A 27430-nucleotide genomic window follows, 5' to 3' on the forward strand; every position below is an offset into this window, starting at 1 on the left:
AAAAAAAAAGTACAGCACTTATGTGACCAACTTCCATAGAAAAAGACAGTTTTCATGGAATTATGTAACACACACACACACCAACACTAGGTTTAGATGTTTTCATAGCGAATTCCATCAAATCTTTAGAAATCGGATAGTCCAAAGGCGAATTAAAACCTTCTGTCTGCCAGGGGTCTCATGGTGGGAGGCTGGCCAGAGGGCCAGTACTTGGAGGATGAGGACATAGACACAGATGAGTACAAGGAAGCCAAAGCCAGCATAAACCCCATGACAGGGAGGGTGAAGGAGAAGCCACCTAACCCTATGGAGGGCATGACAGAGGAGCATGAGGCCATGAAGCTGGTGACTATGTTTGACAAGCTCTCTAGGAACAGAGTCATCTAGCCAATGGGGATGAGTTCTCTGGGTATTCTTACATCCCTGCAGAATGCCATGGGGGAGACTATGGAGAAGCAGCTCTCCTTGGACCCTGACTGGGACCCTGACTGAGGATGGTGGCTCTTCTGCTCCCCCATCAGAACTGGTGCTGCTTCCAGAGACTTCCTTAGGGTTACACCTGGGGAAGCCACATCCCTCTTGGTCCATGCCCTTTCTCCGTCTTGGAAACCCTTTCTCTTTATTCCCAAAGTTCTGTTCATGATTCCCTCTGGTCCAGTTTTCTTATCTCTGGACCACAGTGGTCTTCTTGTGCTAGAATGCAGGGCTCAGCCTTGAATTCCGCAGAAGTACTTTCTTTTGTCTGCACCAAGAGGAATGTGTGCAGAGGCTGCTGCCTGAGGGCAGGGCCCACCTGGGCATACAGAAGAGCAAGCATATCGGAGGGCAGGGGGTTGGGTATGGGTGTGCACAGAGCAAGCACATCTGGGATTGGCATGCTGGCCAGAGCTGGCGTCTTGGGGCATGTGCTGTACTTCACAGAGAAAAAGAACCTGTCAGAACTTTACATATGAGTATGTCAGAACATACAATTCCAAGGTATACTCTGTTGTTTCTGTCCCGTCTTCACCAAGCGCAGGGCTGGAGGCCCTTAGACGTTCTCCTTGGTCCTTGTTCAGCTGTTCACTGTAGTATCCACAGTGCCCGAGTTCTTGCTGGTTTTGGCACTTTTATCTCAATTCTTCCCACTGGCTTGAACTACACTTACAAGGAGGAAAATGTCCCTCGTGTGACCACAGATTGAGATTTATTCCATGTACCAAACAGCCACAGAAACATCCCGAATACAGAAGAGTTTTGAGGAAAAACCTAACTAAACCAAACCAAACCCTTAGCTATTTGAGGCAAAACATTACAATTGAGACAAGATACATTGTACTGAAAGCTTGAGGAAAAAACTGGAGAAAGTTCCTTTGGGAAATCTGATTATTCAAAAGTGCTTACATCTAAGGAAAAATTTGGAAATTCGTGAGCACTGCCAAGGGGTACACATATTCAGAAAAGGCCCAAGAAGACACTTAAAACTCACCTTTAGTAATTTATAGGGTCATGGCAAGAAAAGAGGAAAGCTAAGGCAGAATTACGTATGGCTTGGCTAAGTGTTGGAAGAGCCCAATACAGAGTAAGTCAGCAAAGTCTGGGAGAGGTTTTTCATATTCTTTTTCTTTTTTGGCTCCTTGCAGTCAAGGAAATCTTTTTTAAATCACCCAATGCTAAATGAACAGAATATAAAGGAATTAAGCTTTTAAAAATCAAACATAAAAAGGAATGCAGACATTACAAAAACAGTTTACAAAAGATACTAGAAGTAAAATACATCCCATGGTAACAAAAATAACCTTGAAGAGGGGGAACATTTGGTTTTTATAATAAACCCATTATAATATCCAATATGTCCCATTTTCAACAAAAATTAAGAAGCATGCAAATATAAACACAAAAGTATGGCCCATTTACAGAAGAAAAGAAATACTCATGAGTAAGCATTAATACTGAAAATATTGGACAAAACTTTTGTATTAACTGTCTTAAACAAACTGAAAGAGCTGAAGAAACCCAGAAGAATGACATATACATAAATATGAAATATGAATTTTTAGAAAGGTGCAAAAGAGCCAAATTCTGAGGCTGAAAAGTACAGTAACTATAAAGTTACTATAGAGTTTTAATAGAAGATTTGAGCAGGTGGAATAAAGAATCAGTCAACTTGATAGATCAAATGAAATGATTCAGTCTGAGAAGCAGGAAAACAAAAGAGTAACCAAAAAAAAAATCGGGGAGAAGATTCAAGATAGCGCTGTAGGAGCAGCTCAGGATTGCAGCGGGTGATGAACAATGAGAACACATGGACACAGGGAGAAGAGCATTACACACTGGGGTGTATTGGGGGGAATAGGGGAGAGACAGCGGGTGGGGGGAGTTGGGGAGAGATAGCTTGGGGAAAAATGCCAGATATGGGTGAAGGGGAGGAAGGCAAATCACACTACCACGTGTGTACTTATGCAACTATCTTGCATGTTCTGCACATGTACCCCAAAACCTAAAATGCGATAAAAAAGATAAACATCTAAAGAGAAAATGAAAATGGGTAAAGGTTGTGAGTAGACAATTGCAGAAAAGGAAATCCAAAGAATAAGCATGTGCAAAAGATGTTTCTCTTCACTAGGAATTAGGTAAATTAAAATAAAAGTGAGATGTTTTGCAACAGATATTGAAAGAAGTTTAAAATTCTTAAAATACCAAGGGTTGTCAAGAGGGTGAGAGAAAATGGAAACTCTCATATCCTGCTGGTGACCTGAAAGAGCAAATTGGCAATAGCTGGTGCCTTGAAGATGTTCAGACCCTGCTACATAAGAATTCATCTCTAGAACATACTTTATAGAAACTCTGACACCTGCACAAAAGGATGCTTAGGACAGCATTATCTGGATTACAAAACATTGGAAACAACCTAAAAAACCAACAATCAGAGAATGAATAAATGATAATAATAAAATTGAATATTACCAACAGTCTAAATGAATAAACTTGATTTACATACATTAAAAAAATAGAGCCTAAAGACCCATGTAACAACTTCAAGAATGCCCACATACAAAATCCTGGCAGGGAGTGAAGGGCAGGAAGACTATTTGAAGAAATATGTTTGAAAACTTCCCAAATCTGACTAAATACAAATATACACATTCAAAAAGGTCAATGAACTCAAACAAGAATAAATAAAAATATATTCACACAAAGACACACTATGATTCAAATTGTCAAAAGGCAAAGTGAGTATTTGAAGCAACAAGAGAAAGGCAATTCATCATTTACAAAAGATCCTCGATAAGCTTGACAGCAGCTATCTCATTATAAACCATGGATGCCATAAGAGCTTCAAATGACATTTTAAAGGACTGAAAGAAAAAAAAAACCTGTCAACCAAAAACTGCATATCTTGGAATATGCCCCATAAAATATTAAGGATAAATTACATATTCCCAGATTAAAAAAAAAGCTTTAAGAGTTCATGTTTGGTATGCTCTACTTCAAGATATGCTTTAAAAAATACTCTTTCCAGTACAAACTAAAAAACACTAGAAAGTAACTCAAAGCCACATAAACAAATAAACAACTCCAGTAAAGGTATCCACATAGGTAAATATAAAAGCAAGTATGAGCTTTTTTGTGTCTTTTTTAGTATTCTATATAATTTCAAAAACAAATGGGTAAAATAAAGACTGTAAATCTATGTTAATGGGGCACAATGTATAAAGATGTGATTTGTGAAATTAACAACATAAAGAAATTCATAGGAAACTAATAACAGAGATTTTGTATACTACTGAAGTTTTAGTTTTAATTTACACTAAGTTGTTTTAAATTAAGAATGTTAATTGTAAATCCTCATGGTAACCACTAAGTAAATATCTTTTAAATATACAGAAAAGGAAAAAAGAGGGTAAACACAATGATATGCCACAAAATAGCAACTAAACACGAAAGAAGTTGATAATTATGGAAATTAGGTACAAAGAATGTATAAGTCATACAGAAAACAAAAGCAAAATGGTAGGAGAAAGCCACTTCTTATCAGTAATTACATTAAATACAAATGAATTAAACTTTCCAGTTCAAAGAAAGAGATTGATGGAATGGATTTTTTTAAAGTGATCCAACTATATTGTCTACAAGACACTCGCTTTAGATCAAAATACACAAATGGGTTAAAAGTGAAAGGATGGGAGAAAATATACTATGTAAGTAATAACCAAAGGAGATATGAGGTAAATATATCAGACAAAATAGACTTTAAGTAAAAACTGTTAAAAAATACAAAGAACAGTATATGCTGATCAAAAAATTAAACAAGAATATATAACAATTATAAATATATGTACACCAAACAACAGAGGTCTAAAATATATGCAGCAATCATTGAGAGAATTAAAGGGAGAAATAGACAATTCCACAAAAATAGTTTGGTTATTTTAAAACCCAACTTTAAATAAACAATAAAACATCTACTGAAAATATCAAGGGAGGAAACAGTGGATTTGAACACAACTATAAGCAAAAACTATAGAGAATACTTCTCTCAAAAACTGCAGAATGCACGTTCTTTTCAAGTAAGCATGGAACATTCCCCAACACAGATGATATGTTATGGGGGATTGGAGGGGAATTTGGTCCAAGAAATATAGGAGAATGAGACATTCCTCTGTGAATGCTTTCCTGCCTAATTGTACATTTTTAATTAAGTTAATCTTTTATATTTTGAAAGTGTGATATTAAGCAAACAAAGATAAGTTATTACAAGAGTCTAAAACTGAATGCAATGAGAAATAAGTGAATCTAAATATATTTCAAATGAATGAATGACTTAATCAAACTTAAGGGGAAAATAATAATCTGATTTATTTTTGACTCTGTTTTATTTCTAGTTGACTTTTGAACATACTTTGACTACATACTATCCCTTGAAAAACTAAAATATCTGCAAAAATTGTTAAATCTTCATGATAGGTTTTTTTCTTTTTATATTAGGATGAATATAACAATTCTGAAACAAATGTATGTGTATTGTAAGATTAAGCCAATGAGTAAATACGAATATATTTATATTGCTAGAACCCCAGGTACTCACTCTGAAAGGACAGATACACTTATGGAATAACATAAGAAAAGAAGAAGCCCACTGAGTTACATTAGATCAATATTATCAATATAAATGTGCAATGTTTTCTCTCATCTACTCTTTCTCTCTCTTAAAAAATATATATAATGTGTGCATATTATATATGTTATATGCATATACATGTGTGTCTATACATATACATAAATATATATATACCTATTGAGGATTAACAGGTGCTAGTAAAAATATTAACTTTCCTTGTATTAACAGGTATTAGTAGAAAGTAGTAGTAGGTGCTAGGATAAAAGTCATAATTAAATATCCAGGATTATAGGTGATGGTGTGTTCATTCCATCTTACAAAAAATAGAATCAAAGATATGGCCTAGTCAAACCTCGGGATTCAACTGTCATTTGGATAAAATGCAAATGGTAGTGGAAATGTGATCTTCACTGAGACTCTAATCAGCAAAATTCAGAGTGTGAAAATCAAGTAACAAAAATCCCAAATTTTTCAAAAAAATGTATTTTATGAAAAACAAAATTTGGAAAAGAAACATGGATATTAGAAGAGATTTTAAAAACATGACAAATGAAAAAAATGGGCAAGCCTAACTCATAATGTCTTGTAATGCACACATGAAAGATAAAGCTGTGAAAATGTAAGGAAGTCTCTATTGTAATAATCATGATTATAGTTACTTTTCAGGAGAAAGGTGGCCACAATTGAGGAGAGTCACATCGAGGACTTCAGGGCTGGCAAAGTTCTATATCTTAACTTGAGTAATGATTACAGGGAAGTTTACAAAAATCAATTAACATATAAGTTTGTTTTGTGCCATATTTTATACTGTGTGTGTATTTTTAAATTAAAAATAAATAAAATAAAAATCAAGGCTTTATTAATCAAGTGGTAGGACAAAGTCTGCAATCTATAACCACCTTTGTCTGGAAACCTGCATGTAACTAGCATTGCCAGAGCTAATCCTGACAGTACAGTCATACTTTTAACACTGAAACACAATAAACAAGGGAAATTTTGCTCCTCTAAAACAGGGCATCTTCAGGGAGTCAGAACAACTCATAAAGTTTCTGTCTCTTGCATAATACTCCCCTGTGCAAAGAGTTACACAAAATACTGCCATAGCAAAGGTAGTTATCTCACAGCACTAATTGTGCTTGGGTAGTGACCAAGTAGAACTTCAGAGACCTGGCATTGCCAGCCAGAAATCACTTGTTATGGGAATTGCCTGCTGGAATCACTTTGGTTTTCCCAGGGTAACTTAGGGGAAAAATGGTTAATGGGTCACTTGGGGGTGGCATCTTTATCAGTAAATTAAATTTACTGTTTCCTACTAAGAATTTTATTTTGGGCCATGAAGTAAAAAGGCAGCTCCTGAATAACAAGGGAAGCAAATAATCATTGAATAAAAACAGCAGAAAGAAAAGGCTGTGCAGAGGAATTTAAACTTTTAAAATTCGTTCTACATTATGAATTCTACATTAGAAATATAAACCATAGCCTCATCACAGGCACTTAAATACACTGAAGCTGCCAAAACAATCTATTGTTTTGCCTATCTACTTATCAACTCCTTCATGGCAAATTGGAAGGAAAAAAAGATGGAATGAATAAAATGAAAGCCACAAAAATCTAAGTGGGAGAAATATTTATGACATTTGTCCATAAAAATCTTAATTAGCAATAATGCAAAATATTAACATCAATAATTGCAGAAATACAGATCTTAAAAATGATAGTTTCAGTCTGAACAGGACTATCCAAAAGTTAATTTTCTATAGTAACAATTTTTAAATATCACTTCCTAAAACACCTAAAATGGTCCATGTGAATACAATGAGTGAAAAAAAACCCCACAAATTCAGAGCAAACACAAATTAAGAAGCAGCAAATATCTAATATTCGAACATAGGCAAAGAGAGAGAGACATTACTGGATAATTACTGATGCCCATGGTTAAAAATAAATGCAAATGTAGTGTTAACATTTACTGGAATATTTGTCTGTGTCAATCAGTGTATGAATGATTCATTTTTATTTTTCACTAAATCTTTTCTTTAAACTATAAAGTTGATGTAGCCTGCATGTGAATGCAGAAAATCTGACCTAGAGCCTGTACTTCTTACCATTTTGCTCATATTATTCCCTGTGCATTTTTGTAACATATGTATGTTATATACACAGAAAGAGAGGCAGACATAGAAAGTGTGTAAAAGTAGTTTATGGAGTTTGATATTATGCCTGGGTAACTACATAATTATATAATGAACAGAGGTTTCTTTGTAAATCATCTATATCAAACAGAAAAATAAATTTAAGAATCAAGAGACTGGTTCTATCCATCTGTGATATTCCATCATGATATTGCATTCTAAATTCATTGCTCCAAAAATATGATTTAGCTTAATAAATACTTATTAAGTGACTACAGGAAACAGAAAGTGGGCTGGGTGCTAAAGATGCAAAGATAGATGAGACTTCATCTCTGCCATCCAAAAGCTTACTATGTAGTGGGAAGGTTATATATGTAAAGACGGTAATCTAACAAGAGCTAATAAGTAAAAACCAAGATAAATTAATAATACAAGATTACAGGGAAGGTTTCCAAAGGCAATGAGGCTTCCGATGATTTTTGAAAGTAAGCAAGGATTAACCAAATGAAGAAATGTTTAAGTTTTCCAAACAAAAAAGGAAAGCATGAGTAACTACAAGGAAGTCTAAAATAAAGGGATGTGTAAAGAGATGTAAGCAGCTGTGTACTACACCCTGATAATTAGAAGAATATTGGGAGCAACAAGAGCTAGAGAAAAGAGCCAAGATTATGGAAAATACTAATTAAATATAAGCAATTTATACCACAAGGAATAAGAAGACCATGACATGTTTTAGTAAAGATGATGCTTTAAATTGACCACTCTAGCTGCATTGTGGAGGAAAAAAAGATTTAAGAATTAGACTAGAAACAAAGAGAATAAATAGAAAGAAGCAGACGAATGATGATCAAGGTCTGAACTGAATAGTGGAAATGGAGATAAGAAGGCAAATTCAAGAAATGTGTGTAAAATGTAATTAACATGACTTGGTGTTTGTAAAGTGAAGGAAAAAATGAATAATCAATAAATAATATTTATTCTACCAAATGCCTCCATGCTGCTCTGATGACAGGATAATATGTAAGCTTTCCTATCTTTCAGAACCTATATGACATGAGAAAAACCTAAAAAAGGATGGGGATAAGAAAGTATCCTGAACTGACTAAGAAAGAAGAAGGTATTCCACAGAGAATATAAAAACATACACTCAGTGTTCAAAGAATAATAACAAAGTGGACACATAGGACACCATACAGGATATGAAATAGAACACTGGCTGGGTGTGGTGGCTCACACCTGTAATCCTAGCACTTTGGGGGGCCAATGTGAGAGGATCACTTAAGCCTGAGATGAAGTGGTTGCAGTGAGCCTAGATCACACCACTGTGACACTGTGATCTAGGCTCACAGCCTTGGCCACAGAATGAGACATATCTCAAAATGTAAAAACCAACGCAAATGCCCATCAATGACAGACTGGACAAGAAAAATGTGGCACATATACAACATGAAATACCATGCAACCATAAAAAATGATGAGTTTGTGTCCTTTGTAGGGGCATGGATGAATCTGGAAACCATCATTCTCAGCAAACTGACACAAGAACTGAAAATCAAACACTGCATGTTCTCACCCATAGGCAGGTGTTGAACAATGAAAATACATGGACACAGGGAGGGGAGCATCACACACTGGGGTATGTTGGGGGGAAATAGAGGACGGACAGAGGGACATAGGGAGGTTGTGGAGGGTAACATGGGAAGAAATACCAGATATAGGTGATGGAGAAGTAGAGGCAATAAACCAAATTGCCATGTGCGTACCTATGCAGCAATCCTGCATGTTCTGCACATGTATCCCAAAACCTAAAATGCAATTTAAAAAACTTAAAAAAAGAAAAATATCTCAACAGTTTTTCCAGCAGACACAATATTACTACCCTCTGATGAAGATGATTTTAATGCCAATTATGACAATATAAATGCCATTTATCTATTTTACTGCTGTGTACACAGTATGTAGAACTTTATTTGACATATTTTGTGCTAAATGTATATGTATTGAATTATTGAATAAATACATAAAAGGCAAAACAAAAATAATAAAAAAAAATAAAATAAAAACATGAGATATCTTGGAAGATTGGAAAAAGAAAATTACTAGTGCCTTAGACACTTGGGTGGTCCCTGCCAACTGTGTTCTTTTTTATTTCCTACTGGACAAAACCACTATCCTTCCATTATATTGCGTGTGTGTGATTTTATTAAATTGCATTTTAGGTTTTGGGGTACATGTCAAGAACATGGAAGATAGTTGCATAGGTACACACGTGGCAGTGTGATTTGCTGCCTACCTCCCCTTCACCTACATCTGGCATTTCTCCCCAAGCTATCACTCCCCAACTCCCCACCCCGCTGTCCCTCCCCTATTCCCCCCAACAGACCCCAGTGTGTAGTGCTCCCCTCCCTGTGTCCATGTGTTCTCATTGTTAAACACCCACCTCTTAGTGAGAACATGCCGTATTTCATTTTCTGTTCTTGTGTCAGTTTGCTAAGAATGATGGTCTCCAGGTTCATCTATGTCCCTACAAAGGACATGAACTCATCGTTTTTGATGGCTGCATAATATTCCATGGTGTATATGTGACACATTTTCTCTGTCCAGTCTGTCACCGATGGGCATGTCGGTTGGTTCCAGGTCTTTGCTATTGTTAACAGTGCTGCAGTGAACATCGTTGTGCATGTGTCTTTATAGTAGAAAAATTTATAATCCTCTGGATATATACCCAGTAATGGGATTGCTGGGTCAAATGGAATTTCTATTTCTAGGTTCTTGAGGAATCGCCACACTGTCTTCCACAATAGTTGAACCAATTTACATTCCCAACAGCAGTGTAAAAGTGTTCCTATTTCTCCACATCCTCTCCAGCATCTGTTGTCTCCAGATTTTTTAATGATCACCATTCTAACTGGCGTGAGATGGTATCTCAATGTGGTTTTGATTTGCATCTCTCTAATGACCAGTAATGATGAGCATTTTTTCATGTTTGTTGGCCTCATGTATGTCTTCTTTTGTAAAATGTCTATTCATATCCTTTGCCTACTTTTGAATAGGCTTGTTTTTTTCCTGTAAATCTGTTTGAGTTTTTTGTAAATTCTGGATATCAGCCCTTTGTCAGATGGGTAAACTGCAAAATTTTTTTCCCATTCTGTTGATTGCCAATTCACTCTAATGACTGGTTCTTTTGCCATGCAGAAGCTGTGGAGTTCGATTAGGTCCCATTTGTCTATTTTGGCTTTTGTTGCCAATGCCTTTGGTGTTTTCGTCATGAAGTCCTTGCCTACTCTTATGTCCTGAATGGTTTTGCCTAGATTTTCTTCTAGGATTTTCATGGTGTCAGGTCTTATGTTTAAGTCTTTAATCCATCTGGAGTTAATTTTAGTGTAAGGTGTTAAGAAGGGGTCCAGTTTCTGCATTCTGCACATAGCTAGCCTGTTTTCCCAACACCATTTATTAAACGGGGAATCCTTTCCCCATTGCTTTTTTTGTCAGGTTTATCAAAGATTGTAGGGTTGTATATATGTTGTGTTGCCTTTGATGCTTCTGTTCTGTTCCATTGGTCTATATCTCTGTTTTGGTACCAGTACCATGCTGTTTTGATTACTGTAGCCTTGTAGTATAGTTTGAAGTTCGGTAGTGTGATGCCTCCCACTGTGTTCTTTTTGCTTAGAATTGACTTGGCTATGTGGGCTCTCTTTTGGTTCCATATGAAGTTCATGGTGGTTTTTTCCAGTTCTGTGAAGAAAGTCAATGGTAACTCGATGGGGATAGCATTGATTCTGTAAATTACTTTGGGCAGTATAGCCATTTTCACGATATTAATTCTTCCTAACCATGAACATGGAATGTTTCTCCATCTGTTTGTGTCCTCTCTGATTTCGTTGAGCAGGGGTTTGTAGTTTGCCTTGAAGAGGTCCCTTACGTTCCTTGTGAATTGTATTCCTAGGTATTTTATTCTTTTTGTAGCAATTGTGAATGGCAGTTCGTCCTTGATTTGGCTTTCTTTCAGTCTGTTATTGGTGTATAGGAATGCTTGTGATTTTATATCCTGAGACTTTGCTGAAGTTGCTTATCAGTTTCAGGAGTTTTTGTGCTTAGATGAAGGGGTCTTCTAGGTATACTATCATGTCGTCTGCAAATAGAGACAATTTGGCTTCCACCTTTTCTATTTGAATACCCTTAATTTCTTTTTCTTGCCTGATTGCTCTGGCAAGATCTTCCAGCACTATATTGAATAGGAGTGGTGAAAGAGGGCATCCTTGTCTAGTGCCAGATTTCAAAGGGAATGCTTCCAGTCTTTGCCCATTCTGTATGATATTGGCTGTTGGTTTGTCATAAATAGCTTTTATTACTTTGAGATATGTTCCATCAATACTGAGTTTATTGAGGGTTTTTAGCATAAAGGGCTGTTGAATATTGTCAAATGCCTTCTCTGTGTCAATTGAGATAATTATGTTGTTTTTGTTTTTGGTTCAGTTTATGTGGTGAATTACATTTATAGACTTGTGTATGTTGAACCAGTCTTGCATCCCCGGGATGAATCCTACTTGATCATGATGGATAAGTTTTTTGATGTGCTGTTGCAATCGGTTTGTCAGTATTTTATTGAAGATTTTTGCATCTATGTTCATCATAGAAATTTGCCTGAGGTTTTGTTTTCTTGTTGAGTCTCTGCTGGGTTTCGTATCAGGATGATGTTGGTCTCATAAAATGATTTGGGAAAAATTCCCTCTTTTTGGATTATTTGGAATAGTTTCAGACGGAATGGTACAAGCTCCTCTTTGTGTGTCTGGTAGAATTCGGCTGTGAACCCATCTGGACCTGGGCTTTTTTGTGTGGTAGGCTCTTAATTGCTGCCTCGACTTCAGACCTTGTTATTGGTCTATTCATATTTTCGGCTTCCTCCTGGTTTAGGCTTGGGAGGACACAGGTGTCCAGGAATTTATCCATTTTTTCCAGGTTTGCTATTTTATGTGCATAGAGTTGTTTGTAATATTCTCTGATGATGGTTTGAATTTCTGTGGAATCTGTGGTGATTTCCCCTTTATCATTTTTTATTGCATCTATTTGGTTGTTCTCTCTTTTCTATCAGTCTGGCTAGTGGTCTGTCTATTTTGTTGATCTTTTCAAAAAAACAGCTCTTAAATTTATTGATTTTTGGAAGGGTTTTTCGTGTCTCTATCTCCTTCAGTTCTGCTCTGATCTTAGTTATTTCTTGTCTTCTGCTAGGTTTTGAGTTTTTTTGATCTTGCTCCTCTAGTTCTTTCAATTTTCATGATAGGGTGTCAATTTTGGTTCTCTCCACTCTTCTCATATGGGCACTTATTGCTATATATTTTCCTCTGGAGACTGCTTTAAATGTGTCCCAGAGATTCTGGTATGTTGTGTCTTTGTTCTCATTGGTTTCGAATAACTTTATTTCTGCCTTCATTCCATTGTTTATCCAGTCAACATTCATGTGCCAGTTGTTCAGTTTCCATGAAGATGTGCAGTTCTGAGTTAGTTTCTGAATTCTGAGTTCTAGTTTTATTGCACTATGGTCTGAGAGACTGTTTGTTATGATTCCCATTAGTTTGCATTTGCTGAGGAGTGCCTTACTTCCTATTATGTGGTAAATTTTAGAGTAGGTGTGATGTGGCACTGAGAGGAATGTATATTCTGTGGATTTAGGGTGAAGAGTTCTGTAAATGTCTATCAAATTTGCTTGTTCCAGGTCTGAGTTCAATCCCTGGATATCCTTGTTGATTTTCTGTCTGGTTGATCTGTCCAATATTGGCAGTGGAGTGTTAAAGTCTCCGACTATTATTTTGTGGGAGTCTAAGTCTTTTTGTAAGTTGTTAAGAACTTGCCTTATATATCTGGGTGCTCCTGTATTGGGTCCATATATATTTAGGGTCGTTAGCTCTTCTTGTATCAATCCTTTTATCATTATGTAATGACCTTCTGTGTCTCTTTTGATCTTCGTTGCTTTAAAGTCTATTTTATCAGAGATGAGAATTGCAACTCCTGAATTTTTTTTGCTCTCCATTTGCTTGGTAGATCTTCCTCCATCCCTTTATTTTGAGACTTTGTGTATCCTTCCCTGTGAGATGGGTTTCCTGGATATAGCACATCAATGGATTTTGTTTTTTTATCCAATTTGCCAGTTTGTGTATTTTGATTGGTGCATTTAGCCCGTTTACATTTATGGTTTATATTGTCATGTGTGAATTTGACACTACCATTTTGATGCTAGCTGGCTGTTTTGTCCATTAGTTGATGCAGATTCTTCATTTGGTTGATGCTCTTTAGCATTTGGTATGTTTTTGGAATGGCTGGAACTGATTGTTTTTTCTATGTGTAGCGCCCCTTTCAGGAGCTCTTGTAAAGCAGGCCTGGTGGTGACAAAATCTTTGAGTACTTGCTTGTTTGCAAAGGTTTTTAATTTTCCTTCACTTATGAAGCTCAGTTTTGCTAAATATAAAATTCTGGGTTGAAAGTTATTTTATTTAAGGATGTTGAATATTGGCTCCCACTCTCTTCTGGCTTGTAGTGTTTCTGCTGAGAGATCTGCTGTGAGTCTAATGGGCTTCCCTTTGTGGGTGACCCGACCTTTCTCTCTGGCTTCCCTTAGTATTTTCTCCTTCATTTCAACCCTGGTGAATTTGACGATTATGTGCCTTGGGGTTGTTCTTCTTGTGGAATATCTTTATGGTGTACTCTGTATTTTCTGGATTTGAGTGTTGGCCTCCCTTGCTAGGTTGGGGAAACTTTCCTGAATAATATCCTGAAGAGCATTTTCCAGCTTTGATTCATTCTATTTGTCACATTCTGGTACACCTATCAAACGAAGGTCCCACATTTCTTGGAGACTTCGTTCATTCCTTTTTGCGCTTTTTTCTCTAATCTTGGTTTCTCATTTTATTTCATTGAGTTGATCTTCAACTTCTGATATTCTTTCTTCTGCTTGGTCTATTCGGCTGGTGAAACTTGTGCATGCCTCACAACGTTCTCGTGTTGTGTTTTTCAGCTCCTTTAATTCATTCATATTCCTTTCTACGTTATCCATTCTTGTTATCATTTCCTCGAATCTTTTTTCAAGGTTCTTAGTTTCTTTGCATTGATTTAGAATATGTTCTTTTCACTCATGGAAGTTTCTCATTACTCACCTTCTGAAGTCTGATTCCGTCATTTCATCACACTCATTCTCTGTCCAGTTTTGTTCCCTTGCTGGTGATAAGTTTTGATCCTCTGTAGGAGGCGAGGTGTTTTGGTTTCGGGTGTTCTTCTCCTCTTTGCACTGGTTTCTTCCCATCTTTGTGGGTTTATCCACCTGTCGTCTGAGTAGTTGCTGACTTTTCGATTGGGTCTCTGAGTGGACATCCAGATTGTTGATGATGAAGTATTTCTGTTACTTAGTTTTCCTTCTAACAGTCTAGCCCCTCTTCTGTAAAGCTGCTGAGGTCCACTCCAGGCCCTGCTTGTCTGGGGTACATCTTTAGTAGCTGAGGAACAGTGAGGGGTGCTACCAGTTTCTTCTTCTGCTATTTTTGTCCCAGAATGATCCCCACCAAATATCAGTGTGATTAGTTTTCTTTGAGGTGACTCTTTGGATATACAGGGGTCAGGGAGCTGCTTGAGGAGGTGGTCTATACTTCATAGGAGCTCACATGCTGAGCTATGAGCTCTGTTGATCATTCAGGGCGGTTAGGCCTGTATGTTTAAGTATGCTGCAGCAGAACTCATAAAACCCCTTTTTTCCCTCAGATGCTCTGCCTCGGGGAGTTAAGTCTTTATTTGTGAGTATCCATTGCACCTTCCTGCCCAGCTCGGAGGCAGTCTAGTCACTATTCGCCTGTCGAGGCTCTGCCCTGCTGCCACAGGCTCTGCCTTGTTGGCAAAGTCTCTGTTATGGCGGGTTGCCTCGGCAATGGCAGGCTGCATCAGTAATGCGAGTGTATCTTAGTAGGAGTGGTATGCCTCGGTAATGGTGGACGCTTCTCCCCCACCGAGCTGCACTGTCCCGAGCTGCACCATCCTCGGTTCAGCTGTGCCTGCAGTGAAACTCAACCCTGAGCGTTTCAAATTGCCATTTTGTCCCTGTGAGAATGGGACCCGCCGAGCCTGTTCACCTGGCTCCCTACCTCAGAGCCCACTTTTTTTTTTTTTTAAGTAGTTCGGTTGACTCTCTCACAGGTGTTTCAGTCGGCTGGTGATACGGCACCAGGATCTGTGTGATTTCCCATGCAGCAACCCACCGCGCTGGCTCAAACGTCTCTTCCCAGTAGTCTTCTGGCCTGGCTCGCTGTCCATGTACCGTTTAATCAGATGGATATGCTAATCTGCCCTCCCACATCTCAGACTGCTGGTTTAACAGGGCATCCAGACCAGTGCATTCTGTGCAGAGTGCCAATGCGCTGCAGCACTGGCCAAAGCGGCAGCGCGAGCCTTAACAGCTGATGTCTCTCCTACACCTGGGAATTTCCCCATTCTGTGGGCAACAAATATCCGTCTGAAAATGTGGATTGCATTCACCCTCTTCGTCTTCACTGAGAGCTGCAATCCTGATTTGCTCCTACCAAGCCATCTTGGCAGTCCCCCTAAAACCGTTTTTTTTAAATTGCATTTTAGGTTTTGGGGTACATGTGGAGAACATTCAAGACATTTGCATAGGTACATACATGGCAGTGTGTTTTGCTGCCTTCCTCCCCTTCACCCACATTTGGCATTTCTCCCCAGGCTATTCCTCCCCAGCTCCCCCCCCACTGTCACTCCTTTCTTCCCCCCAATAGACCCCAGTGTTTAGTACTCCCTTCCCTGTGCCCACTTGTTCCCATTTTTAATCACCCACCTATGAGTGAGAATATGCCATATTTCATTTTCTGTTCTTGTGTCAGTTTACTGAGAATGATGTTCTCCAGATTCATCCATGGTCCTACAAAGGACACAAACACATCATTTTTGATTGCTGCATAATATTCCATCGTGCATATGTGCCGCATTTTCCCAGTCCAGTCTATCATCGATGGGCATTTTGGTTGGTTCTAGGTCTTTGTAATTGTAAACACTGCTGCAATGAACATTTGCATGCATGTGTCCTTATAGTAGAACGATTTATAGTCCTTTGGATATATACCCAGTAATGGGATTGCTGGGTCAAATGGAATTTCTATTTCTAAGGCCTTGAGGAATCGCCACACTGTCTTCCACAATGGTTGAACTAGTTTACACTCCCACCAACAGTGTAAAAGTGTTCCTATTTCTCCACATCCTCTCCAGCATCTGTTGTCTCCAAATTTTGTAATGATCACCATTCTAACTGGTGTGAGATGGTATCCCAATGTGGTTTTGATTTGCATCACTCTGATGACCAGTGACGATGAGCATTTTTTCATATGATTGTTGGCCTCATGTATGTCTTCTTTTGTAAAGTGTCTTCATATTTTTTGTTCATTTTTGAATGTGCTTGTTTGTTTGTTTCCTGTAAATCTGTTTGAGTTCTTTGTAAATTCTGGATATCAGATGGGTATACTGAAAAAATTTTTTCCCATTCTGTTGGTTGCCAATTCACTCTAGTGACTGTTTCTTTTGCCGTGCAGAAGCTATGGAGTTTGATTAGGTTCCATTTGTCTATTTTGTCTTTTGTTGCGAATGTTTTTGGTGTTTTGTTCATGAAGTCCTTGCCTATCATGGACTCCTATGTCCTGGATGGTTTTGCCTAGATTTTCTTCTAGGGTTTTTATGGTGTCAGGTCTTATGGTTAAGTCTTTAATCCATCTGGAGTTAATTTTAGTGTAAGGTGTCAGGAAGGGGTCCAGTTTCTGCTTTCTGCACATAGCTAGCCAGTTTTCCCAACACCATTTATTAAACAGGAAATCGTTTCCCCATTGCTTGTTTTTGTCAGGTTTATCAAAGATTGTATGCGTGTAGATATGTTGTGTTGCCTCCGATGCCTCTGTTCTGTTCCACTGGTCTATATCTCTGTTTTGGTACCAGTACCATGCTGTTTTGATTACTGTAGCCTTGTAGTATAGTTTGAAATCCGGTAGTATGATGCCCCCCGCTGTGTTCTTTTTGCTTAGAATTGACTTGGCTATGCGGGCTCTCTTTTGGTTCCATATGAAGTTCATGGTGGATTTTTCCAGTTCTGTGATGAAAGTTAATGGTAGCTTGATGGGGATAGCGTTGATTCTGTAAATTACTTTGGGCCATATAGTCATTTTCATGATATTAATTCTTCCTAACCATGAACATGGAATGTTTCTCCATCTGTTTGTGCCCTTTCTTATTTCGTTGAGCAGTGGCTTGTAGTGTTCCTTGAAGAGGTTTCTTACGTTTCCTGTGAGTTGTATTTCTAGGAATTTTATTCTTTTTATAGCAATTGTGATTGGCAGTTCGTTCTTGATTTGGCTCCTTTAAGTCTGTTATTGGTGTAGAGGAAGGCTTGTGATTTTTGCACATTGATTTTATATTCTGAGACTTTGCTGAAGTTACTTATCAGTTTCAGGAGTTTTTGGGCGGAGGCGATGGGGTCTTTTAGGTATATTATCATGTCGTCTGCATATAATGACAATTTGGCTTCTAACTTTCCTATTTGAATATCCTTTATTTCTTCTTTTTGCCTGATTGCTCTGGCTAGAACTTCCAGTACTATATTGAATAGGAGTGGTGAAAGAGGGTATTCTTCTCTAGTTCCAGATTTCAAAGGGAATGCTTCCAGTTTTTGCCCATTCAGTATGATATTGGCTGTTGGTTTGTCATAATTAGCTTTGATTACTTTGAGATACTTTCCATTGATACTGAGTTTATTGAGCGTTTTTAGCATAAAGGGGTGTTGTATTTTGCCAAATGGCTTCTCTGTGTCAATTCAGATAATTGGTTTTAGGTTTTGGTTCAGTTTATGTGGTGAATTACGTTTATAGACTTGCATATGTTGAGCCAGCCTTGCATCCCCAAGATGAATCCTACATGATCATGATGGATACGTTTTTTGATTTGCTTTTGCAATTGGCTTGCCAATATTTTATTGAAGATTTTTGCATCTATGTTCATCATGGATATTGGCCTGAAGTTTTCTTTTCTAGTTCGGTCTCTGCTGGGTTTTAGTAACAGGATGATGTTGGTCTCATAAAATGAATTGGGAAGGATTGCCTCTTTTTGGATTATTTGGAATAGTTTCAAAAGGAATGGTACCAGCTTTTCTTTGTGTGTCTGGTAGAATTTGGCTGTGAACCCATCTGGACCTGGGCTGTTTTTGTGTGGTAGGCTTTTAATTGCTGCCTCAACTTTTGACCTTGTTATTGGTCTATTCATAGTTTCAGCTTCCCCCTGGTTTAGGCTTGGGAGGACACAGGAGTCCAGGAATTAATTCATTTCTTCCAGGTTTACTAGTTGATGTGCATAGAGTTGTTTGTAATATTCTCTGATGATGGTTTGAATTTCTGTGGAATCTGTAGTGAGTTCCCCTGTATCATTTTTTATTGCATCTATTTGGTTGTTCTCTCTTTTCTTTTTAATCAATCTGGCTAGTTGTCTGTCTATTTTGTTGATCTTTTCAAAATCCAGCTCTTGTATTTATTAATTTTTGGAAGGGTTTTTCGTGTTTCTATCTCCTTCACTTCAGCTTTGATCTTAGTTATTTCTTGTCTTCTGCTAGGTTTTGAGTTTTTTTGATCTTGTTCCTCTAATTCTTTCAATTTTGATGATAGAATGTCAATTTTGGTTCTCTCCACTCTTCTCATATCGGCACTTATTGCTATATATTTTCCTCTAGAGACTGCTTTAAATGTGTCTCAGAGATTCTGGTATGTTGTGTCTTCGTTCTCGTTGGTTTTGAAGAACATATTTATTTTTGCCTTCATTTCATTGTTTATCCAGTCAACATTCAAGAGCCAGTTGTTCAGTTTCCATAAAGCTGTGCGGTTCTGGGTTAGTTTCTGAATTCTGAGTTCTAGTTTGATTGCACTATGGCTTGTGAGACTGTTTGTTATAATTTCCATTGTTTTGCATTTGCTGAGGAGTGCTTTACGTCCAGTTATGTGATCAATTATAGAGTAGGTATGATGTGGTGCTGACAAGAATGTATATTCTGTGGATTTGGGGTGGAGAGTTCTGTAAATGTCTATCAGGTTTGCTTGCTCCAGGTCTGAGTTCAAGCCCTGGACATCCTTGTTGATTTTCTGTCTGGTTGATTTGTCTAATATTGACAGTGGAGTATTACAGTCTCCCACTATTATCGTGTGGGAGTCTAAGTCTCTTTGTACGTAATAAGAACTTGCCTTATGCAGCTGGGTACTCCTGTATTGGGTCCATATATATTTAGGATTGTTAGCTCTTCTTATTGTATTGATTTTTTTAACCATTATATAATATTCTTCTTCATCTCTTTTGATCTTTGTTGCTTTAAAGTTTATTATATCAGATAGAAGAATTGCAACTTCTGCTTTCTTTTGCTCTCCATTTGCTTGGTAAATCTTCCTCCATCCCTTTATTTTGAGGCTTTTTGTATCCTTGCATGTGAGATGGGTTTCCTGGATACAGCACACTGATGGGTCTTGGTATCTTATCCAGTTTGCCAGTTTGTGTCTTTTGATTGGTGCATTTAGCCCATTTATATTTATGTTTAATATTGTTATGTGTGAATTTGATACTGCCATTTTGATGCTAGCTGTCTGTTTTCCCTGTTATTTGATGAAGATTCTTCATTTTTTAAATGCTCTTTAGCATTTAGTGTGATTTTGGAATGGCTGGTACTGGTTGTTTCTTTCTATGTGTATTGCCTCTTTCAGGAGCTCTTGTAAAGCAGGTCTAGTGGTGGCAAAATCTCTGAGTACTTGCTTGTTTGCAAAGAATTTTATTTTTCCTTCAGTTATGAACCTCAGTTTGGCTGAATATTGAATTCTGGTTTGAAAATTCTTTTCTTTAAGGATGTTGAATATTTGCCCCACTCTCTTTTTGCTTGTAGAGTTTCTGCCAAAGGATCTGCTGTGAGTCTGATGGGCTTCTTTTTGTGGGTGACCCGACCTTTTTCTCTGGCTGTCCTTAGTATTTTCTTCTTCATTTCAACCCTTGTGAATCTGATGATTATGTGCCTCGGGTTTGCTCTTCTTGCGGAGTATCTTTGTGGTGTTCTCTGTATTTCCTGGATTTGAGTGTTGGCCTGCCTTGCTAGGTTGGGGAAATTTTCCTGGATAATATCCTGAAGAGTATTTTCCAGATTGAATTCATTCTCTTCGTTTTCTTCTGGTACACCTATTAGACGTAGGTTAGGTCTCTTCACATAGTCCCACATTTCTTGGAGACTTTGTTCATTCCTTTTTGCCTTTTTTTCTGGAATCTTTGTTTCTCATTTTATTTCATTGAGTTGATCTTCGACTTCTGATATTCTTTTTTCTGCTTGTTCAATTCGGCTGTTGAAATTTGTGCATGGTTCATGAAATCCTCTTGTTTCATTTTTCAGCTCCTTCAATTTATTTATATTTTTCTCTACGTTATCCATTCTTCTTATCATTTCCTCAAATGTGTTTTCAAATCTTTTTTCAAGGTTCTTTGTTTCTTTGCATTGATTTAGAACATGGTATTTTAGCTCACAGAAGTTTCTCATTACCCACCTTCTGAATTTTGATTTCATCATTTCATCACAGTGAATCTCCGTCCAGCTTTGGTCCCTTGCTGGTGAGGAGTTTTGGTCCTTTGTCAGAGGTGAGGTGTTCTGCTTTTGGGTGTTTTCCTTATTTTTGTGCTGGATTCTTCCCATCTTTGCGGGTTTATCCACCTGTCGTCTGAGTAGTTGCTGACTTTTGAATTGGGTCTTTGAGTGGACGCCCAGATTGTTGATGATGAGGTATTTCTATTACTTATTTTTTTTCTACCAGTCTATCCCCTTCACTGTACAACTGCTGAGGTCCACTCCAGGCCCTGCTTGTCTGGGGCACACCTGTAGCAGCTGCAGAACAGTGAGTGATGCTACCAGTTACTTCTTCTGCTTTCTTTGTCCCAGAATGATGCCTGCCTAATGTAAGTCTGATCAGTCCTTTTTGAGGTGACTCTGGATATACTGGGTTCAGGGAGCTGCTTGAGGATATGGTCTGTACTTTATAGGAACTCACGTGCTGAGCTGTGAGCTCCATTGTTTATTCAGGGCTGTTAGGGTGCTACATTTATGTCTGCTGCAGCAGACCTCTTAAAACTCTTTTATTTTTCCCTCAGATGCTCTTTCTCGGGAAGTTGGGGCTTTCTTTATGAGTTTCTGTTGCACTATCCTGCCCAGCTAGGAGGCAGTCGAGTCACTATCTGCCTGCTGAGGCTCCGCCCTGCTGATGTGGGGTCTGCCCTGTTGCTGCAGGCTCTGCCCTGCAGCTGCCAGCTTCGCCACAGGCTTCGCCCTGCTGCCATGGGCTCCACCATGTGGTGGAGTCTCTCTGTTATGGTGGGTTGCCTCAGCAACACCAGGCTGCATCAGCAATGGGAGTGTACCTCAGTAGGGGTGGATTGCCGCAGTAATGGCGGATGCCCCTCCTTCATGGAGCTGCAGCATCCTGGGTTCAGCTACACCTGCAGTGAAACTCTCCACCTGGAGCATTTTGAATTGCCATTTTGTTTGTCCCTGTGTGGGTGAAACCCACCGAACCTGCTCGCCTGGCTCCCTTCCTCAGAGTGCCTTTCTTTTTTTTTTTTTTTTTAAGTTGAATGAATGTCTCTCTCCCAGGTGTTTTCATCACTTGCTCTTAGGGCATGGGGATCTGTGTGATTTCTTGTGCAACTAGCCACTGTGCTGGTTCAATCGCCACTTCCCAGGAATCTCCTGGTCTGGCTCACTGTCCAAGTCCCGTTTAATCAGATGGATATGCTAATCTGCCCTCCCAAATCTCAGATTGCCAGTTTATCAGGGCACCCGGACCAGTGTGTTTTGTGCAGAGTGTTGCAGAGTGTCGCTGCACTGTGGCACCAGCTGAAGTGGCTGCAACAGCCAAAACAGCTGTGCTTGCATCCCGTGTCTCTCCTACACCTGGGAATTTTTTCGTTCTGTGGGCAACAATGATCTATCTGGAAATGTGGCTTTGACTCACCCTTTGCACGTTCACTGAGAGCTGTGATCCTGAGTTGTTCTTACTGTGCCATCTTGAATCTCTTCCCCCTCTGGGTCTCCTTTTGATTTTAACCCATCATGTCAGCCCATAAGGTTGTTAAGACATTAGATGGTTTCTACTTAGCCCAGTAAAGGCTTCCCTCAAATGTGTTGCAGTTTCATTCTTCTTTTTATGCATGGCCCCAGGGGTGAAAGCAGCACCAGCTTCTGCTTCTGCTTACTTATAAAAAGCCCATCACTTCCTAAAGTTTCTTTGGTAAAATTTTTCTATCCTGTTTTCTTATGCATTTATAAGAATATTTTGTACATAATTTGTTGCTTTCCCATTATTTATACCAAGAATGATAGTATTTTGCTCTTCTACAAGAAGCAAAGAGTACCAAGTAGCAGAAATCTGTCTTTTTATATAATTCTTCAGCTTAAATATACTGTGGGCAAAAAGCATTGTTTGTATATTACCAATACATTGAAATTTGTTGGAACTTGTAATATAAGTCAATATATGGCCATATTTTATAAATGTTCTACTTATGCTTAAAATAAATGTGTATTCGATGATCATTGAATGTTTGTTCCACAACTGTTCTATGTCTGTCCAGTAGATCAACCTTGCTGGCAATAATTAAGGTTGGTTATAATCATCACCTTATATCAATAGACTTGAGGCAAGATGTCTGATTAGAAGCATCTGCAGTCCATGGCACTCACAGAGGGGGAAAAAAGGTGGCAAGTGATTTCAGCATCTTCAACTGAAATATCAAGGTTCTTGCATTGGGACAGACTAGGCAAACAACTCACAGAGAATGAGGAAATGTAGGGGAGAGGGGTGCAGCAGCCCACCTGGAAATAGCACAGAGCCAAAGGAACTGTCATCCCTAGCCAAGGGAAGTAGTGAGCACTTGTGACCCCACCCAGGAAATTATGCTTCTCTCACAGATCTTTGGAAACTCTGGATCATGAGATCCCCTTATGATCCCACGCCACCAGTGCCTGGAATCTGACAGAGCTGTGTGGAGTCTCAGCAGGGTAGCCACTCAGGCACACACAGAGACCCAGGAGTTTTATATACTTCAGCCCCAGGATCTCCAGCAAGGCAGAAAATCCATCCATACATATCTCTAGAAAGAAAGGGGGTTGAATTGAGGGAGCCAAGCAGTATTATTCCATGGGCCCCACTTTCACAGCACCTCACAAGTTAAGACCTATTGGCCTGGAATCCCAGCCAGCCAATAGTAGTGGGCTGAAATCCACCTAAGTGAGATGGGACCAAGTTCCTAGGGGGTGGGGAAGCCACCATTTCTGAGATTTAGTAGAGTCAGCCATTTCAACCTACTGGCTGTGGAGAATACAGATGGTCCAGACAAGAAAGGGCCCCCCGACAACACAGTGAAGCTGCCTTGCCAGATGGCGGTCAGACTGCTTCTTTAAGTGGGGCCTCAACCTATTCCTCCTCTCTGGGTGGAACCTCAATTCTACAGATAGAGTTCTGATCTTTTCCTGGGACAAACAAGGAAGGGTCTCCCCTAGTGTAGCACACTTGCTCTACAAAGCAGCAGCCAGACTCCATCTCTGGGCAGGTCCCTGATCCCATTTCTGCTGACTGGTGAAACCTCCTAGTGGGGATCCCCAGCCACCTCCTAGGTGCATTCAGTCTGGCAAGAGACCAGTGACACTCTGGGATGGCGGGTCCAGAGGAAGAAAGTGGCTGCCATCTATGCTGTTTCCCAGCCTTCAGTGGTGATACTTCAGGGTACAGGAGAAGCTGAGGCAACAGGGGTCTGGAACAGACCCTTAGAAAAAACAGCAGCCCTACAGTAGAGTTGCCTGACTGTTAAAAGAAAAACAAACAAAGAGAAAACAAAATCAACATAAAAGGCCCCACAAAGAAAACCCATTCAAAGGTCAATAACCTCAAAGATTACAAGTTAATAAGCCCATAAAAATAAGAAATAATCAATGCAAAAACACTGAAAAGTGAAAAAGCGAGAGTTCCTCTTCTCCAAATGACAACATCACCTCTTCATCAAGGGCACAGAATTGGGCTGAGACTGAGATGGCTGAACTGCCAGAAAACAGAAGTAGGCTTCAGATGGTGAGTAATAATGAACTTCACACTGAGCTAAAGAAGCATGTTGTAACCCAATGCAAAAAAGCTGAGAGTCATGATAAAACAACATAGAAGCTGATAGACAGAACAGCCCATTTTGAGAGGAACATAACGGACCTGATGGAGGTGAAAAACACAAGAACTTCACATTGCAACTACAAGTGTAAATAGCAGAATAGACCAAGAAGAGAGAAAAATCTCAGAGCTGGAAGACTATTTTTCTGAAATAAGGTGGGTAGACAAGAATAGAGAAAAAAGAGGCCAGGCATGGTGGCTTAAACCTCTAATCTCAGCACTTTAAGAGGCCAAGGCAGGTGGATCACCTGAGGTAAGATGTTCGAGACCAGCCTGGCCAATATGGTCAAACCCCATCTCTACTAAAAATAAAAAAATTAGCCATGTGTGGTGGCAGGTGCCTGTAGTTTCAGCTACACATGAGGCTGAGGCAGAAATATTGCTTGAACTCAAGAGGTGGAGGTTACAGTGAGATGAGATCACACCACTGTACTACAGCCTGGGTGACAGAAAAAGATTCTATCTAGAAAAAAAAAAGAGAAAAAAGAATAAAAAGGAATGAACAAAATATCTGAGAAATATGGGATATGTTAAGAATAAAATACCTAGGAATACAACTCACAAGAAATTTAAGAGACCTCTTCAAGGAAAACTACAAACCACTGCTCAATGAAATAAGAGAGGACACAAACAGATAAAAAAACATTCCATGTTCATGGTTAGGAAGAATAATATCATGAAAATGGATATACGGCCCAAAGTAATTTACAGAATCAATGCTATCCCCATCAAGCTACCATTGACTTTCTTCACAGAACTGGAAAAATCCACCAGGAACTTCATATGAAACCAAAAGAGAGCCCGCATAGCCAAGTCAATTCTAAGCAAAAAGAACACAGCAGGGGGCTTACACTAACAAATTTCAAACTATACTACAAGGCTACAGTAATCAAAACAGCATGGTACTGGTACCAAAACAGAGATATAGACCAATGGAACAAAACAAAGGCATCGGAGGCAACACAACATATCTACAAGCATACAATCTTTGATAAACCTGACAAAAACAAGCATGGGGAAAGGATTTCCTGTTTAATAAATGGTGTTGGGAAAACTGGCTAGCTACGTGCAGAAAGCAGAAACTGGACCCCTTCCTGACACCTTACACTAAAATTAACTCCAGATGGATTAAAGACTTAAATGTAGGACCCGGCACCATAAAAACCCTAGAAGGAAATCTAGGCAAAACTATCCAGGACATAGGAGTAGGCAAGGACTTCATGAACAAAACACCAAAAGCATTGGCAACAAAAGTCAAAATAGACAAATGGGACCTAATCAAACTCCACAGCTTCTGCACTGCAAAAAAAACAGTCACTAGAGTGAATCGGCAACCAACAGAATGGGAAAAAATTTTTGCAGTCTACCCGTCTGACAAAGGGTTGATATCCAGAATTTACAAAGAACTCAAACAGATTTACAGAAAAAAAACAAACAAGCCCATTCAAAAATGGGCAAAGGATATGAACAGACACTTTATAAAAGAAGACATATATGAGGCCAACAGTCATATGAAAAAATGCTCATCATCACTGGTCATCAGAGAGATGCAAATCAAAACCACATTGGGATACCATCTCACACCAGTTAGAATGGTGATCATTAAAAAATCTGGAGACAACAGATGCTGGAGAGGATGTGGAGAAAAAGGAACACTTTTACACTGTTGGTGGAAGTGTAAACTAGTTCAACCATTGTGGAAGACAGTGTGGCGATTCCTCAAGGCCTTAGAAATAGAAATTCCATTTGACCCAGCAATCCCATTACTGGGTATATATCCAAAGGACTATAAATTGTTCTACTATAAGGACACATGTACACGAATGTTCATTGCAGCACTGTTTACAATAGCAAAGACCTGGAATCGACCCAAATGCCCATCGATGATAGACTGGATTGGGAAAATGTGGCACATATACACCATGAAATATTATGCAGCAATCAGAAATGATGAGTTCGTGTTGTTTGTAGGGACATGGATGAATCTGGACAACATCATTCTCAGCAAACTGACACAAGAACAGAAAATGAAATACCGCATATTCTCACTCATAGGTGGGTGATGAAAAATGAGAACACAAGGACACAGGGAGGGGAGTACTAAACACTGGGGTCAATTGGGGGAAAAGGGGAGGGTCAGCGGGGGGAGAGGTGGGGAGGGATAGCCTGGGGAGAAATGTCAAATGTGGATGAAGGGGAGAAAGGAAGCAAAACACACTGCCATGTGTGTACCTATGCAACTGTCTTGCATGTTCTGCACATGTACCCCAGAACCTAAAATGCAATAAAAAATTTAAAAAAAGACAGAAACCAAACCAACTACTGACAGGGGTACCTGAAACAAATGGAAGAATGGAACCAAGTTGGAAAGCATACTTCAGAATATTATCGAGGAGAAATTCCCCAACCTAGCAAGACAGGCCAACTCTCAAATTAAAAAAATGCAGAGAACATAAATGAGATACTGCATGAGAACATTAACCCCATGACACATAATTATCAGATTTTCCAAGGTCAAAATAAAAGAAAAGATTTTATGGGAAGCCAGAGAGAAAGGCCAGGTACACCATCTACAATGGGAAACCAATCAGAGTAATAGAGGAATTCTCAGTGGAAACCCTACATACAAGACAGAAGATAGTAGGGGCCAATATTAAACATTCTTAAAGAAAAGAATTTCCAGCCATCTTGGTCCATAGAGGTATTTCTCACAGCCCAGGGCTGTGGCAGACAGTGGCCAGACTGCCTTTTTGTGATGGACCCTGACCTATTCCTCCTTACTGGGGGAGGCCTCTTGCAGGAACTCGAGCAACTCCAGCCAGGATCTTAGGGACAGAATTCTGATCTCCATGGGCCTAAGCACCTAGGGAGAGGGGTGGCCACAGTCTTTGTAGACCAGTAGGTTTAGTCTTTCTCTCTGCTAGAGCTGAGGAATCTAGGCAGCCCAG

General features: G+C 39.0%; 1 pseudogene; it reads right to left on the reverse strand.

The window, feature by feature from the left end:
- Positions 1-637: 637 nt before the first annotated feature.
- Positions 638-27430, reverse strand: part of LOC144577231 (olfactory receptor 4F3/4F16/4F29-like) — a 36834-nt pseudogene continuing 10041 nt past the window's right edge.

This window comes from Callithrix jacchus, chromosome 8 (genome assembly GCF_049354715.1).
Source record: "Callithrix jacchus isolate 240 chromosome 8, calJac240_pri, whole genome shotgun sequence".
NCBI classification, from domain to species: domain Eukaryota; kingdom Metazoa; phylum Chordata; class Mammalia; order Primates; family Cebidae; genus Callithrix; species Callithrix jacchus.